At 39.1% G+C, this 17,862-nt stretch overlaps 1 long non-coding RNA gene across 5 annotated transcripts; it reads right to left on the bottom strand.

The window, feature by feature from the left end:
- Positions 1 to 9,325: 9,325 nt before the first annotated feature.
- Positions 9,326 to 16,043, bottom strand: LOC111611333. 5 transcript variants are annotated; one of them, XR_002753994.1, is made up of 7 exons: positions 15,624 to 16,042; positions 13,120 to 14,495; positions 12,915 to 12,983; positions 12,647 to 12,728; positions 12,066 to 12,576; positions 9,893 to 10,058; positions 9,326 to 9,824 (listed from the first exon to the last, which is right to left on the bottom strand). It is a non-coding gene; the product is annotated as an uncharacterized LOC111611333 (long non-coding RNA). The 5 variants fall into 5 exon arrangements; XR_002753995.1 differs by having other exon boundaries at positions 12,066 to 12,245; positions 12,520 to 12,983; positions 15,624 to 16,043; XR_002753993.1 differs by having other exon boundaries at positions 12,647 to 12,983; positions 15,624 to 16,043.
- Between the last annotated feature and the right edge of the window lie 1,819 nt (positions 16,044 to 17,862).

Below are 17,862 nucleotides of genomic sequence, written 5' to 3'. Positions count from 1 at the left end.
TATGGTGATTGAGAAAAAAATATCAAAAATGCAAGCAAAGGAAATTAATTTAATATACAAAGAGGCTAGCTGCAATTAAAGGGACAAGGCTCAAAGAGTCAGGGGACAGATGCTGGTGATCTGCACTGAAAGGAACCAAATGAAATTGTTTAGGAAACCAATAAAGAAGCCCTCTGCATTGCTTCTGTAAAGGTTTCAAACATGTTCCACCAGTCCCAGTCTCAAGGTGTTTAGATCAACCTAAAATTTGTAGGAGAGATTTTGGGTCCAAGTAGTGTCAGCATTTCTTAGGATCCATTGAAATGATCTGCACAAGAATCTAACCCCAGACTTCCAGATACAGGTTCTTGCAGATAGGTACAGTATATTGTAATTTTTGTACTTTTTAGCCATCCTGGTTCATTGGGAACAATCCAAGTATTACTGGTCTGAATCAGATGTTAATTTCTGCGGATATTAACAGATACTAACAGTCTTTAGTAACAGTCTTTAGCTATTTAAAATGAAAACAATTGCTCTTGTTTTCTCCGCTGAATGGTTTAGGAACGTGTAGGGGAATATTTTGACAATAGTTTGTGAAACACAGGGCTGTGCAGTTATTTCCTGTACTGCCAGGCCAGCTGAAATGACTGCTGAACACATTTTGTGGATCATCATGCATCAGTCAGTATATAGCTTTGCTCCCATTCCCAAACACATTTAGCTAACACAGTCTAATTTAGAATAGATGGAGGGTCATGATGCCAATAACAACTTAAGAATAAAAATTACTATACTAACAAATTGTTGTCATTCTGTGTGTTGCACTGATCACAGTAAATAAGATGTAACTAAATGACAATGTTCTGTTATCTAATAAACTTTATTGAGACTAATCGTTTGTTCTGAAATAGCTACTTTTTCCTCTTTGACAAAATTTACAACTTTGACTATTACTGACTTTGAGACTCCATTCAGATTGTGACATTTTCATAGGCAGCTGGCAAAGATTCCTCCATGATCACAGTTTGCTCCAGCCAGAAGGTGTGTGTGGCAGTTTGCTGGAGGAGGTTTTGTGTGAGGCAGCTATTCTGCAAACGTGGTGCTCTCCTCTGGCTTTATGGGAGGTTGGCCACAGACAAACTGTATGAATTGATGGGTCTATTTGAAGCTTTGCCTCTTACTCTCGAGAACATGCAAGGCACACACAAACACACCCCTTCTTAACAAACAAAAAACAAAGATAATATGATAATAGTTTTTCTCAAGAATTTGGTGGTTTTGGGGGACATCTTGTTTTCAATCCAAGTGATAGTGAGTGATAAAATGCTTTTTTTCTTGTGCAGCAGTGCAGCTACCCATATGACACCAGTTGAATATTAGTAATATAAATCTTGAAGACTTTTGTTTGAAAAAGCCATGCTTAACCTCACAAATTCAGGGAAGAAATGTTAACAATACAATGAAATTATAGGAAACCACTGCGTAGCCAAGTAACAAAAGCAGCGCCAATACCAAGATAGAAACAAGCGCAGATGAAATCAAATGTAACAATGTAAATATTTAAAAAGATTCATTGGAATGTTTAAAATAATGTACACTTTAATAATCCCTTTGAAGATATTATGTTTAAAAACATTAAGAGAACAAATACTTGTACATTACAGTGTAGCAACATGTGTTGTAGCCCAGTTTAAGAAATATGATGCTGAGCTACTTTCCTTGGAAATGTGACAGCTAAGGAAGGCTTTTGGGAACCAGTCTGACAAAAAAGAAATGTGGCACTCTGTGTTTACACTCCTTTTAACGACCAAAGGGAAAATGATCATAGACAACCATTATCCTGGATTTTTTTGTCAATTTAAGCTAATGAGCAATCTTACTTAACTACAGTCTACAAATAAACATCTAAAGGTTTGATTAAAGGCAACGATCGGAGTCATATGCAGGGGCTACTCTGTAGTGCTACTTTACAAAGCTAGGCTGGTTAGTTTGAATTTGGGGTGTTAATGTTTCATCTCTATTTTCTGTCAGCATTTAGTTATTCAGTTATGTATGTACTCCAAAAAGTTAATCTGACTGTCATGGTTCAACAGACAAAAATGATCAATCCAGGAAACATTACTGTGCTGATAGAAAACACAAACACATGACGATATGTTTAGGCTGCTGGTTTTCCCCATATAAAGATCCAGAATACCAGGCTTTTGGAGCAGAGCTGGTAAAACTTTCACAAACCTACATCAATTTTATGTTTACAAGAAGCAACTGAAGGTTTATGAGCACAGTGTTTCCCAACCATGGACCTCCAGGCACACTGCCCTGTGTGCTTTAGGTGTTTTGTTGCTTCAGCCCAGGTGATTTCAATTGACAGGTGTTTGCTGAACTGCAGACTGCTGAATCAGGCATAGTAAAGCAGGGAAACATCAAAAACATGCAGGACAGTGTGCCTTGAGGACCAGGGTTGGGAAACACTGTATTAGCAAATGCTCTGTGTTGTTGTTGCAAATTCCCCACCAACCATCAGATAAATTACAATTAGAGTTGAAGGCTGCGGGTGTGCCGTGGTGGCGGAGGGGTTAGCGCGACCCACATTCAGGCAAACGTAGCCTCGACGCGGCTGTCGCGGGTTCGACTCCCGGACCCGACGACGTTTACCGCATGTCTTCCCCCCTCTCCTTTCCTGTCAGCCTACTTTGAAAAAGGGACACTAGAGCCCACAAAAAAGACCCCTTGCGGGGCGATTTAAAAAAAAAAGGGTGAAGGCTGCACAGAAAAGTGTCTCATCCACACTATGCAGTTGCCAGAAGCTTTGGACTCAACACATTCCAGCCAACTGCTGCTCATCCCTCCTCTCTGGCTGTCATGTCTCTTTAAGGCCCCTTTTTAAAATGTGCCTACATTTAAAAAAATGTAGGCACAAAACATGCTTTACTGATAAAAACATCATACATTAAAACGTGACAAATTATGCTTTCTTTTGATCTTCTGAAATCACTCTATCACCTTTTTTTTATAGAGCTTTTTAAATTCCGGAAGAAATTTCTGTTAGCCACTAAAAGGAAAAGCTGTCTTTTATCATGGAGTTGTTGCCTTTAGATCAACACCATCTTTGTAACTTTGATTCCTGAGATCATGCATGTATCAAGTGATTATAAGTAATTTTGGCACTGAAATAATCAGGGCTGTGCAGAGACCTTTGGAGGGGCAGGGGCTCAAAGTTAAAAAAGGGAACATTGAACAAGATCTTAAAACATCGCACAACAACATAGCAAAAACCCATATTAATCAAGAATTAATCATTGCCATCATGTGGGGAAATGCAAAGCAAATGTAGTCTATATTTTCCCCAACAGGTAAAAAGTTTCTATTGCTTACAGTCCTGGAGGGCTGAGTTGATCTGAGACTGTAGCTGTAAAGCAAACCATCAGAGAGAAGGACGCTGGTTATGAAGTTATGAAATAAGCAAAATTGCTGCCATTTTACTATTTAAGCCCTAATAATATCTATTTAACCTCTAGAACAACCTGGCTGCAGACTGATTTATAGATCCAAAAAGTTCAAAGGGATTAACTCTATATAATTTTTTGATGTTAGCATCTCTGAGATCTAGAATTATAAGACAGAGATATCAAGGCAAAGAAAACTCAGTAGCTCCTGGTAGGGGCCCTCCAGACATTCAGGGGCCCCTACAAATGGTTTCATTGTAACACAGACCATAGATCTAAACCTGTAGCATCATTTACAGAGAACGACAATGTTGTTAAATGTTATTTAATGCATTCAGCTGAGAAAAACAATTGCATTTAGGATTTAATTAGGACGTTTACTTTGTAAAAGTTTAAAGAATCATCTTGATAGTTTGATTGTTGTGTTACCATGGCTACAATATGGTGTAATCTTTGTGTTTGAATTGGGTTTGTTCACAAATACATCACAGCAAATAACCAATAATCAGTGATTGATTTTAAACTCTGCCAATAAACCTGGCCTCCCTCTCACAGACTTCACCTTATCTATATTTATACATGTTAGGATACTGAGGTTCTTAGTAGGACGGGTTCTTTGGGGGAAGGGGGTTCTGTCTAAGGCCCTATATTACCTTGGGCCGGCCCTGGAGAAACAGCTGCTAAGATGCGCATCGCTGGAATCTACCTGGAATCCAACGGTAGACCCTATGCCAGTCCACCGATGCTTTTGGGACATTTTGATTCATTTCATTGTGGCATGTTTGGCTTTTTGCTGCGGTTCTAATTATTGCTACAATATTTTCTCCGATGTTTATTTTGTGAACTCTAAATGCTCTGGGCCGAATCTTCCTTTAACAAAATCTTAATTAAAATCTGCAATAACTTCTATTTACAGCCGCGAACCTCCAGCCCAGATCCAGTCAGCAGCGGCTTTAACCCGCCTGGTAGAAACGTTAAGGAAAAGCAGAGCGAACAGAGAGCAGGTGGTACCAGGTGGTACCAGGGCTTTGAGCTGCGTTGCGACTCGCGGTGACAGTTGCAGTACCGTGTCTTATATCAGGATGTGTGATATAAAGACAGATATTCTTTATATCTGTCAGTGGGACCGACTCAGACTGCCTGTAGTGAACCGGGCATTTAGCAGAATGATTAAGTTAAAGTCAGAAGTTTTCTCTGCAGCCGAAGCATTTCTGAGTTTAGGGGTGAGACGGGTATTTTTCCCACTATTGCGAGGACAATTACAAAAACATAAATAGAAACAGTTTTAATAAAGTCAACATCAGACCTACGTTTTTATTCACAAACCAGTGTATGGAAAAAATATTCTTGCCCATAATTTGATAGTTAGAGGACACAGATCCGTCCCCTCCTCATCAGGATGGACCTCCTCACCATTCTGGCAGCAGAATGTCCAGTCTTCAAAGGTTGATATCCGGAGTGATTTCATTGATTGATGTTCGAGTTTATTTAATAAGCATTATTAAAATTAATGATTAAAAAATGTGTGCCGCATGGAATACAACAACCTTTTTTTTCCGGCGTAGTGGCCGGTTCAGAGAGAAAAGCGGCAAAATTTACGGAGGGTGTATTTATACAGGTGGAGGACAGCGGGCTGCACTATCTTGTATGACAAATTACCATTAACCTGTAACAATAATAGCTCACTTTTTAAGTTAACCTAAATAAAAGTTATGCAAAAATTTTAAATAATACTCAATTAGATAATAAAGCAGCAGATCCACAAAGACATATGAATGTCTGTGCTCCTGTTTTTAGTTTATGTATTAATCTTGAGTCACTTTAATAGTTGAACTCTCACTTTGTCCAGCCATTTATAGTTTTTGTATCCATGTTAGCGACAGGATTTGATTCCTCTGTCACATACAGAAACACATCTGTACTGCCATGACGCGCAACAACACTCGTTTGTTGCAACAGGAATGATAGGATTTTTTTTCCCAGTTTGTCCATAAAGCTACACTAACCATCAGATCCTCTTCTCAAGTTTAATGGCAGATGCCTGTCCAACTATAAAGGTGCATTTCTGCCACAAACTGAACCACAGTGTGGACAGGAAGACAACAAGAAAAAAAAAATTCTACATTTGTTTTTCAAAACTTTCATGACAAAGTCTTTTATTTTTATTGTAACTAATCACAAAACTGCTTAATTGGGTAGATCACCCTAGGTACCTGCTGAAATAGATTATTTCCAAAACGTTCATCTTTACTTTTATAATTATTCTAGATAAAGTGGTTTTGAACAGAATTCAAGATCTTTAAACATAGCAGATGTCGTGTATCCTCTCATACATAGTGCATCAACTTGCCTGCATGTTTAAATTTGTCAAAATAAGTTGCTCTCCCTGATTGTGTAACCTTTCAAGCTTAAGTACTTGAAAAGGCCTAAAGAGAATATAATATTTAGTTTTACACAGTGAAGTTGTATCAGAACATACATCTTCTACATGATTCAGGTCCAGAAGTGTACATTTTCGTTCTTATCAATCAATCAATAAAATTTTATTTGTATAGCACATTTCAGCAGCAAGGCATTTCAAAGTGCTTTTCATCATTACAAACACAGAAACACAATGCAACGTAGACTCAATAATCAAAACACAGCATTAAGTCAAGTTATGTTTGTAATCCTGACTCCTTTAACAAGCTCCACTCCTTGGAGCTCTATGAAGGACAAACCCTCTTACTCCTAAGGTTGGGAGCCACTGGTTTAGCTAATGTGAGTCAGCTGTTTTCTTGTTCACAGCATGCTTAATCATCTGACTGCTTTGGTCTTATTCTCCCTGCAGCAGTTTCCCTTGGTATGCAGCAACTACTGATTTGAGTTGAATGTCATCATATCTGAATAGAAGGCTTGAGACCAAAATAGATCCAATGGGGCCAAAGGTCAGTCCAAGTTGAAGGTTATTAAGTCACAAATTTGACAGACATATCTCCAGCACCTGTCCCATGGTGACATCCAGAATTAGGGACACAGTGAGATCTGAGTCTGTTTAGATCACATTCGCTGACCTCTAGTCATGTGACATCCACCATCTGTGTGAATAATGTCTTCCCTTCATTGAATGCTTTGAAGCATTTGGCTTTTTGTATGAGTTGGCATTTCTCGGAGACCTCTGACAGAAAAGCTGGAAACACTGAGGAAAAAGTTAAAAATTACCATTTTCTAGGTGGCAAAATTGGTTTCTCTTTATTTTGAGGGTGACATTTTCAGTCTCATGCATCATTTATATGCCCCCCAGACAACTAGAAAACAGGGGAGGAGGAAAATACAACTGCACAGATGAAATTATGAAATACCAGTTCTGTTTGGATTAAACTTGTGTATGTGTGAATAGGTGGCAGTCCCATCTGGAATTTATGTCTGTGTGTGTGTGGCTGCCATAGGGGGGTGCACGCGTGTGTGGGATTTTTCTGCTGCATCTCACAAATATACATGAATGGAAACAGTGGGGCATTCCAAGCAATGTTGCAGGTCCTGAGGATAATTCTACCTTTCAACTGCTTCCCATTTATTTCATAGCAGCAGCACTGTCATCTCACCCTGGTCAAGATGAAAAGCATCGTTGTGTAAAGAAATTGAAATGAAAATACTTCTGGACCCAGCAGGATGGTGGGGTGAGGGCTGTATTATCTATGACTCAATGGCAATTCCCTGGGATAAGATCTAATTCTTGCAGGAAATTTTCTTTATGTGGCCACCTGCTGTCATCAGCTTTGTCCCAGGATCACAAGTTGTTCTGGGTGACCGCTCTCTGGACATGGCGAACGGAATGCACTCAGCTCCCTACTGACATTTAGATCTCTTTATTTTCTCCTTCATTCAGTCTGGACCTGACTTGGAAAGATTGATCGGGGGGTAGGAGAATGGTTTGATGGCTGGGGGTGGGGACTCTGGGTGAAGAGAGTTAAGGAAAAGAACAGAGTCATCTTTATTCCAACTGTATTGGAATGGTTCAAAAATGTAAAAAGTGGTTCAAGATGGTTCAAAATGTAAAAAGTGAGCTCAGCAAACAACATTTTAATTTCATTTAATTAAACATGAATAGTTCATGTAATAAATAAAACATTAGGATTGAAAATGAGCTGAAAGAATTATAAACATATCTGCCCACTAAAATATAAAATTAACTATTCACCTCTGTTGTGAAAACTGGCATGGGGTTGTGAGATCTTTCCAGGTACACGCAGAAAACGGAGCATAAAGGCCTGACAGAAATAAGTAATCTATGAATTGATTTAAGTATAATTATAAATGAATATATATATGCACATGTAAACACTGAATGATTTTCTAAACATATATTCTTGTATTTTACTCTGTAAGGCAGAGAAAAACATGATGATTATGGTTGATGATTATGTATGATGTGTTGGTTCAAATGTGTGGACTCAACGTTATGATGAATGTGAAGGACATGAGGATTGGATATAATGATGGTGGTAAACTGATTTAGAATGAATTAACAGAAACAGACATGCAATGATCTAAACAGATGGATCTCAGGCTGTGTCGTAATGGGCGAGCTAAGCAGAAGCAAAGTTTCAAGGGAAATGCAAGAAGGCAGATGGCCTGCAAACGGGGAAGTTCAAATGAGGTTAGCGCTGTGAGTTAGGCAAGGGCTGACGGTTGGGCAAGGGTGGGACTTTCCACCTCCTCGGCGAACATGCGAATAGTCACGTACGCCAGCTATCTCCCCCATACACAACCATGAGCTGAGATAGTATAAAAGACGGCAGAAAGAGGAACACTTGGCTCTTAGTCCCGCGGCCGGAGACGAATCAACAAGAGAACGCAGAGAAAACATCAGCAGAGGACCGCACCCTGGAGCTACGGGGAAGCTGAGACTTCGCGCCGCCGAGAAGGGATAAGATCCATCATCCCCCAGCCCCGGCTCCTGATTCTACCGCTGACTCTGCCTCAACCCAACGATCTCAAACCAACCGCAACGGACTTGGAGAAAAGACAAAGATCCCAGGAGGGATGAAGAATTGGACGTTCGAAGGACAAGGACCAATTCTGCTTTGCTTCTATTCTAAAGAGGATTTTTCCACACAAGGATAAAGATTCTGAACCAAGGAATTTAAGGACTTCTGTTGCCAAGATCAATTGCCATCTGGGTATGAGAAGAACTGCGCCCTAAAAGCCTCTCTTAGCTAATTAGTGACACAGGTCAGGGAAGGAATTTAGGATAATGTGTTGGGTTATGTTGATTTTATTATTTTGATCTGGTATTGTAATCTTTAATAATTAATCTGTATGTCACTTACCCCTGCTGAGGCTTGCTTAATAAATATATCTTTATTAAATTTTATAGAGGATGGTGGACATTGAAATTAATTGAGTCATTGATTGTTTTAGTTTCTCCAATTAAAGTAAAATCAGTGTACATGATTCCAGTAATGTGGTGGCTTCGGACTTTCCTTTAGTGAGAGTAAAAATAATGACCCTGGGACTTGAATCTAAGTCAGTAAATCTAATCTAGCCGTTTCCAAGTGCAGGTTATTTAAGAGAGAGGGCTACCGTTAACAGAAGTGGTTATTGGGACTACGCAGCTGTGAGGGCTACTCAGTTGACTGTTCCTTAACTGTAGAGGGTCGTAACTTCTGGATCGAAGGTAGTTAGAGCTAGACGAGTCTCTCTCGCCACCGGTTTAAACAGATTATCTCTCATAGACATCTTGTAGGGTAAGACCCAGGTCTTAGAGATGTTCCGGACCCGTTAGATGGAAAACTGGTCAGTAGTCAGCTCAGAGGAGTTGTGAGGAGTGGGCGGGGCTGACTATTGTTAGATTAACTTTACACCTCAGATGTCTATTACCAAATATTTCAAATACACCAAAAAATAGACACAAATCAATTTAATGCCATTTTTACTTAATCATCATCATATTTGTTTTGCTTTCTCTCTTTACAAATATGTTTTAAATATTTGTTCGTAAAAGCTTATGCACTTTGTACATAGATTTTAAAATATTCATCATATAGAGTCCATTCATGAAGTTTCAATAAGTTTAACAGTATAAATATTGGGCTCGTGTGATCTCTGTATGCACTTCCACTTATGACTCAAACAGCCCTCTTCTGCAAAATCAAACAAACTAAAAAAACAACAAATAAACATGGAATTTATGTGTTTTACAGATACTACAATGTCTATAGAATGTTTGAAAACTATGGAAGCAGTGAGGTTTTTCTAGAATTACAGTATTCATGTTTATTTCCACTTTTCCCCCTTGTTTTGAAGTAATTTCTTGACCCACATGCAGACATGACACACAGTTTGTTGTGATTTATTTACAAAAGAGATTGAAGGTGTTTGTGGAATTCAGGAGGTGGCGGAAAAACTCAGGTTCTGTAGTGAAACGGGCAAGGTTAGTTCCAATCTGGGATGTGGAATAGTGGAGTTGTGGTAGATCTTACTTTGTCCACGGTGAACCAGAAGGGGCAGCTTGGTGCCTGGTGAGTCAGGGGAGGAAAGGTGGAAACAGCCAGGCAGAGCAGGCAGGCTGTGAGGTCTCGAGCTTTGCTTGAAGCCAGATTTATGGAGACGATGAGCCAAAGACACGATTCCAAAAACATCATAAGTCTGTCCAGCAAAGAGAGTTAAGCATAGGAAAGTGCAACCATGAAAAACTCCTATAGAGTTCACCTTGGACATAAACATGACAAAGGCTTGACTTTAACTATGTGGGACCATGAAGCGAGCAACTGCTCCACAGCTTCTTATTACTTCTGCCTGCTGATTGTCAGAACCAGCAGCAGGTGTGCCAGTCTGCATGGTTTACATAAAGATCCTGTCAGAGGAAAGAGCACTCACACTGACACAAAAATCCAAGAACCTGACACCTTTGTAAAGTGGTATTATTTTAACAATTTTAATAACGTCTTGGGAAAACCCCTTTAATAAATGAGAGATTACATATATATGTAAATAACTCAATAGCTAAGTCTATAATATTCTTAATAAATGTCATCTTAATATCAACATATTTATTAGAGGCCATATTTGGACATTGATGTACAATTTATAGTATTTCACTCTTCTAATGTTGACAGTATATAAGACAAATAATATCAACATTTCAACTATTTCTTTTCTTATAAAAAATGCTACATGCTTATGCTATATATGCTTATGCTATATAAGAAATTTAAAAAATTTCTTATATAGCATATCCTTTTCTTGTAGACATATTTGTTGTCTTTAGCAAAATAGTTTGAAATTTTAAATTGTGCTTTGTCCTTTTTGTATAACTTTGTTACTTATTCTTCAAACTTTTTTCTTACTATATTATTGTCCAACTATTTGCTAAAATATTATTTTTTTCTATCTTCTTATGCTTTATGTCAATTTATTTTTGTATAACTTATACCTCTCTTCTGAATCTTTTGTAATTGACTTTAAGAAGCTTGAAGCATTTTTTAAATCACTTTTTTTATCCAGAGTTTATTATTATTTTTTCTTGATATTGCCTCCTATTTTGGTCAGCTTGCAATCTTATTATACAAAATAGTCAATAAATTCATATGAGGCATCTTTACACACTTCATCTCATCTCTGTTTCTTTAGGTCTTCTCTTAAGAAACATATCTAACAAATCCATTCCTTATAAATATCTCTTTTGGATATAGTACTGTATGTATGAGAATATATAGTACTGTGCTGAGAATATATGGGAAGATGATCACTCACACTAATCGTTAAAATTCCAACTAATAACATTCCTAGTATTGACAGAGATATATATATATTTTTTTCCTTTTTTTTTCTCCGAAGAGTTTTTGCGGCGATAGTGGCTCGTATTTTTTAGACAGTAGGCAGACAGGAAGGAGGGTGAGGAGAGCGGGGAAGACATGCAGCAAAGGTTGTCGGGACCGGGAGTCAAACCCGCGACGTCCGCGTCGAGGACTAAGTCCTCCAAACGTGGGGCGTGCTAACCCCTTGTGCCACCACTGCACGCCCCAGACAGAGATATTATTAACAGTTTCACTATGTGTCAGAATTCTAGTTGGTTTAGTTATCAAAGGAAACACCTACAACCAAGGACGTAGGTTTGGTCTAAGTTTTGGTGGGACCTTACAACTTACTGACCCCCCCTCCCCCACGACCATTTTTGACCAGTGGGGGGGGGGGGCACCACATAATAACCCCTCCCCCCAACCATAACCATGACTTGATCATACATCTTGTGTATACTCACCAGATCAGTTCAAGAACACTTTACTTTTTCCTTTTCAAAATTCAGCAGCGTAACCTGGTTTGTATTCACACTAGCTTAACTTATGTGGCAACCTGGGGTGGATTTTCTTTATTATGAAAACCAAATGTAAGATGTTAAAGTTTAAGATAAGGGAAACCGACAACGCCACCTGGAATAACTCCAGGAAAATAGAATAATAATAATAATAAGGACACAGGTACGTTCTACTGGGAATGAGACAAGATTCAGACAGTTCTACAAAAAAAATTTATTAAACTTTAATAGGTTGTTTAAATTAACAATAACCTGAAATTGAATAGTTAAAACAGTGAATGCCTTTTTAATAAAGTTGATTATAAAATGTTTAAATTTCAAAGGAAACTGAGGCTTACCAGTGGGGGGAGAGTAGTGAGGAAAGGGGCAACATCCAGTGAAGAAAAGGGATCACCCTGGGTTAGACACGGCAAACACACACACACACACACACACACAAAAAGGGGTGTTCCAACAAAACACACAAGACAAGACACCGCCACCAGGGGTCACCACCGCCACCACAGAAGCCTCATTCCCTAAAAGAAAGACAAAAAATTAAACAATATGAGTAAAACAGTGATACAATAGCACTAAAATATTGCTTTTTTTATCCCGTTTGTGGTGCCATCAATACTCCTGGCAGCGGGGGAAAGTTCATACAAATCTTTTAAAACAATTCATCGTAGGCAAAACAGCAGCGAGTGTACATCCAAATATAATAGTCGTCAGGGACTCGGCAGGAGGCTAAAAAATAAAGTAGATTATTAATACCACTGCTGATAAAAACTATAACTTATGGTAGCTGCTTACCTGTAAATTACCACACGGCCAGATTAACAGATCCACAAGTTCGCCTATGGAGTGCAGCTGTAACAGAACACTACATAAAGGCTTCGTTTACATGAGACGGATGTTACCTAGCCATGCTAGCGCTTACCTTCCCGGCAGCAAACAACCGAACAAATTGGTCCAGGAGTTGGAGGCACAGCAAGGGAGGCCAGCACAGCTCAGCAAACAAACTAAACGGAATGAGTTGACGTCATGACGCAAGTAGTCTTGTGGCAGGTAGACACCTGCTTATATGCAGCAGCCGAAATTGATCTTAAAGTGGCAGCGTACCATTTATGCTGCTACACTTAATTTAAGACTAACACTTCAAATGCCATATTTACTGAGATAATTTCACAGTAGAACTAACACCTCACCTGGAGCCCTGAAGCTCCAGCCACCTCTCCATCGTTCTGCTCTGCCCCTTGCTCTGCTGTCTGAGCATCCTATGTGAAAAAGTATTACATAATTAACAGACCTATTCTACCTCACATTCAGTGCTGACCTTACTAAACACCGGACTTTACAACAAATGCATTGCGTGATAGATATCTAACTTATGGGTCCACTCACTGTACTTACAGCCGAGGTAGCGAAATAACTTCTAATGTCTGTCGTCCTTTTCTTTTTTGGTGGCGACATGGTCTCGGAGACTCATAATAAATGTCCTGCTCAGCGTGTCAAAGAAATCTTGTAATCTTGATGGTGCAAAACAAGTTTAGCCATGGGGAATAATATGATAGTAGAATCTCAAATAGCAAATAAATATGTTGCCAAAATGACATCAATAAAGTAGCAAAATATGAGTGAAAAAATGTTGAAACATTGAATCCACGTTGAAGTCAGACATTGAAATGAAATTGAAAGTGGTCGGTGACTTACATGTTGAATCAATGTTAGGTTTTCAACCTTAACTGAGACAATATCAATGTTAATTCAATCATTAACTGAATGTGGATCTGCATGCTCTTTTGTGTTAATTGTATATTGAATCAAACTTAAGGAATCAATGTTGATTCGTGTACATTTTTTTGTCTAATAGGTCTACATCATAACATACCACTAAGAATTTGGCAGACATTGGACATTATGTCGTTCAACATTATCTTGCATTGCCATATTTCCAAAAATGTGTGTACACAAACTTAAAAATATTACATTTTATTTAAGAAAGCAGGCGGCATAGATCTGTAAACATATCTGACTGTCAGAACAACAGTCTATTGCCCATGTAAGAAGAGGGTAAATGAGGCTTAACCTCATGAGCATTTGAAAGACACAAAAGTGGAAGTGCAAGCATTAGGACCGGGACTTAGATTTATTTCCTAGTCCCCACTGTACTATCTCTCGCCCCCTGTGCCACTTTCTTTTTCTCTCTCCCTCTCCTCAGTCTGCCTTATGCTTTCTCTTTTCACTCTGGCAATCAGTTAGCTCATCAGCCCAGGCCTTTTTTCAGCATTAACACCTCCGAGTACTTAAGCATCTTATTCTCAGTCATTCCTCACCGGTTTCTCTCATCTACTCATTATTTTTTCCATCTGTTTCCTACCGTCTTTTTCCCGCAGGTTTGTGGTTTGTGTTCTTTGACTTTTTGTAAGTTTGTTTATTTTTCCATGAAATTTACAAAAGCTCTATTTGACGCTTCTACCAGCTGCATTTGGGTCCACTTAAACATCCATCATGACATTTAGTTTTGGAACGATTCTTCAAAGGTGGCTCCTGTTAGTCCCTTTTTGTCCTCTGCATGTCTCATTGGAACAGAAGGTTGTTTCTGTGGAACTGAAAACGTAGCGCTCCCCCAGGATCGTCTTACCGCACTTGGCTTTGTTATCCGATATCTTTGGGCTGATGGACACAGTGCATCACAGAACACACCTTAATGAATGCAAGATGCCTAATCAGCAGCCTGTTTGGTCATCCACTGCTGCCTTGCCAGTCCTCCTTCCTGCAGGCCATCGCTGTGGGACCAAAGAGACAAAGATTTCAGAAGCAGTTCTGTTTCCTCATCCTCATTGCACATGTCTGAGGGGAATCTCTCAGACATGTGCACCCAAAATACAATAAAGTCACTAAATATTCCACTGAAGTGGAAACACTGCTGACCCTGAGGTCATACTGGATTTTCAATCAGCTCATTATGAAAACTGATACTACTGTATTCACCAAATTTCAGAGACACTGTCAGGTCCTGCATACACACAATCATTTATTTACCTCAGTTTATCTCTTCTTCTTCAGCTGACACATCTGTTTTTATTCAGCTCAGTGCAACAAAATCTATATTACCTTTAGTTTTGTGGATGTACTGAAGATGAACATCTTTGAAATAACAGAGCAAAGGACATATTTTAATTAACATGACAAATGCAGAAAAAAATCTTCACTGCAGACATGGTACAGAATGAGTGATACTGTGTCTGTTATTGCGCAATAGCCAGCCCCGCCTTCTTCATCACAACTCCCTTGGGCTGACTACCTCCGTCTAACAGGTCCGGAAAATCTCTGAGACCTGGGTATTACCCTAAAAGTGCTCTATCAGAGATAATCTGTTTAAACTGGTGGCGAAAGCGATTCGTCTAGCTCTAACTACCTCCAATCCAGAAGTTACGACCCTTTACAGTTAAGAAACAATCAGCTGAGTAGCCCTCGCAGCTGCATAATTCCAATAACCACTTCTGTTAACGGTAGCTCACTTTCTAAATTATAACTCGCTCTTGGAACCGGCTAGATTAAGTTTAGTGACTTAGATATAAGTCCCAGGGTCATTATTTACACTCACGAAAGGAAATTATGAAGCCTCCTATTTACTGGAATCATGTACATTAGCTTTACCTCAATTAAAAGAACGGAAAAATGATTAAATGACTCAATTACTTCCAATGTCCACCAACCTCATTAGAATTTTATAATATAAATTTATTAAGCAAGCTTAAGCAGGGATATGTGACATACAGCTCAATAATCAATTGTATATAATGCAAGAGCAGTATAATAAAATTCACATGTATAACCATACTATGCTGTCTCCTTTCCCTAACTTATGTCGCTAGTTCTGAGATAGATTTTTGGGGGCAGATTCAACTCACACCCAGTAGATGGTGAATCTTGGCAACAGAAACATCCAGAAGCCTTGGTCAGAATTTTTGTCCTTATGTGGAAAAAATCCTCCTTAGAATCGTAACAAAGCAGAACGGGTCCAAATCCTTTAAAAACCCAGCTCTCTATCCCTCCGGGATCTTCGTCTTTTCTCCAAGTCTGTTGCAATATCTGGGCTGAGACAAGACCGACGGTCGGATCAGGAACCAGGGCTTGGGCGTCCGGAACTTGTCCCTTCTTGGCGGCGCGGAGTCTCAAGTCTCCCGTGGTTCCAGGGTGCGGTCTGTTGCTGTTTCCTCAATCTGCTTTCCCGTGTCGACCTCTCTCCAGCGCCGTGGACAAAGAACACTTACTTCTCCTTTTCCGTCTACTTTTATACATTTCTCCGCCATGTATGTGTATGGGGAGTTTTAGTTTACGTGGCTTCCTGAACATCTGCTGATTTTCACGGAAAACCCCGACGGCCCCTCCTGTCTGCTGAATAGTGTGGAAAGTACCGTCCTTCCTCAGCGTGTTGATCTTAGCTAACCACACCGCACCACCCATCCTGTGCGTCCTGGCCATCTGTTCAGAACTGCTTGCGACAGCAGGAACTCACAAATTCCCCTTCTTTTTCTACTCACTATTTTCTCTGTTACTAATCCTTAAACACAGTCAACCTATATTAAAAACCATTTACATCGATTTTCAAATCATCACAACTTTGATATTCATTAAGAATTAATCACCTCTTTCACTTATATTATAAATCATCAAACATAATCATTTCATTGTTGTTACTGTTTCAGATCATTATTCACGGAAAACATTTCAGAATGTTATTTAGTGATTACTTATACCCATATCATACATATACAATCAATTATTATTATAATCAAAGCACCAGATTGCTGTATCTCTCTCAGGCCTTTATGCACCTTTTCTGAATGTACCTGGAAAGATCTCACAACCCCATGCCAGTTTTCTTGACAACTGAGAACATTGCTTCAGTAACATTCAAAAGGTGCAGTCACTCCAACCCTGTTTAGTCTGCTTTAACTGAACTCTAGTTTGTTTGGGAAGGTGTAAATCGAACTCTGATGCGACATCTGGTCCGCCTACCAACCTGGGTCTCAATTTGTTTGAACTGAACTCTGGTACAGCTCGAAAGCATATGTAAATGCCAAGCACACTGCAGACCACTCCAAAAGCAGGAAGCAGACTATTGAGTAGGGCATTCTGGGTAAATACAACCAAAACAAACAAGCATTGGCAGTAGAAATGTTTTGTAGTCTTTTGTCAAAAACAAGAGAAAATTGTAAAACCACTAAAAATCACTATTTGAGTCTACCTTTCATAAAGAAGGAAGTTGTGCTCAGTGTCTTTCATAGGTTTTTATATTGTTTCCTTCAGTTGTTCTTGGTGCAGTGACCCCAAAGATGAGGAGAGGAACAGGCTGCTCAAAAGGTTTGTTTGGTTTGTTTTATACAGTGGAGTGTGAAAGCATATTGCCCCAGATGAAAATGTAGCAAATGTTGGAATTTTGGTCACTATTAAGTGTGAAAAAACCCTAATATCAAGAAGAGGAGACATCTTTAAGACAGAGTAAGTTGTCAACTGAGAGGGAAATTTGTTAAAGCCAGAACACTTGACCTACGTCTTTGATTCTAATTGAGCTGTTTCTGTATTTTTTTTAATGAAATAATTCAACATCCTATGAAGCTGCTGAGTGTTTAAGTCATTAACACAATGTTTTAGGGTGATGGTTAAGCTTTTTGAACAGACAACCCTCTCAGTAAATACCACATTTTCCCTGCACCTCAAGTATGGAACATATCTTGAAAGTGTACTTTTAACACTAGGACTACCAGGATTTTGAGAAATTCCTATCTCTACCAAGAGGGGCCAGATTGGGTATCTTCCTAGAGCTACCGAGAGGGGCCAAACTGGGTTATTAGCATCCAAATGTGGCCAAACTGACGACTCTGAATGGTCTAATTAGCATCCCTGTAGATGAGCAGGGGGGAGGAGAGCCAAACTCACTACATCAACTTTCACACTCAAAACACAGCAGTTAAAGTCACCTTCTCCCCACTCCCCAATTCAACATTTAGGCGTATGCTCACATTTTATACATATAAAAATGACTGCAAACAGACGTGCAATTGCACTGTTTCTCTTAATTTTAAAACATTTCAGTGGATAATTATGTAAATGGAATAGAAGATAATTTATTTTTAAGATTTTTTA

Source organism: Xiphophorus maculatus, chromosome 15, assembly GCF_002775205.1.
Source record: "Xiphophorus maculatus strain JP 163 A chromosome 15, X_maculatus-5.0-male, whole genome shotgun sequence".
NCBI lineage: Eukaryota > Metazoa > Chordata > Actinopteri > Cyprinodontiformes > Poeciliidae > Xiphophorus > Xiphophorus maculatus.
This window is presented reverse-complemented; position numbering and strand designations above follow the sequence as displayed.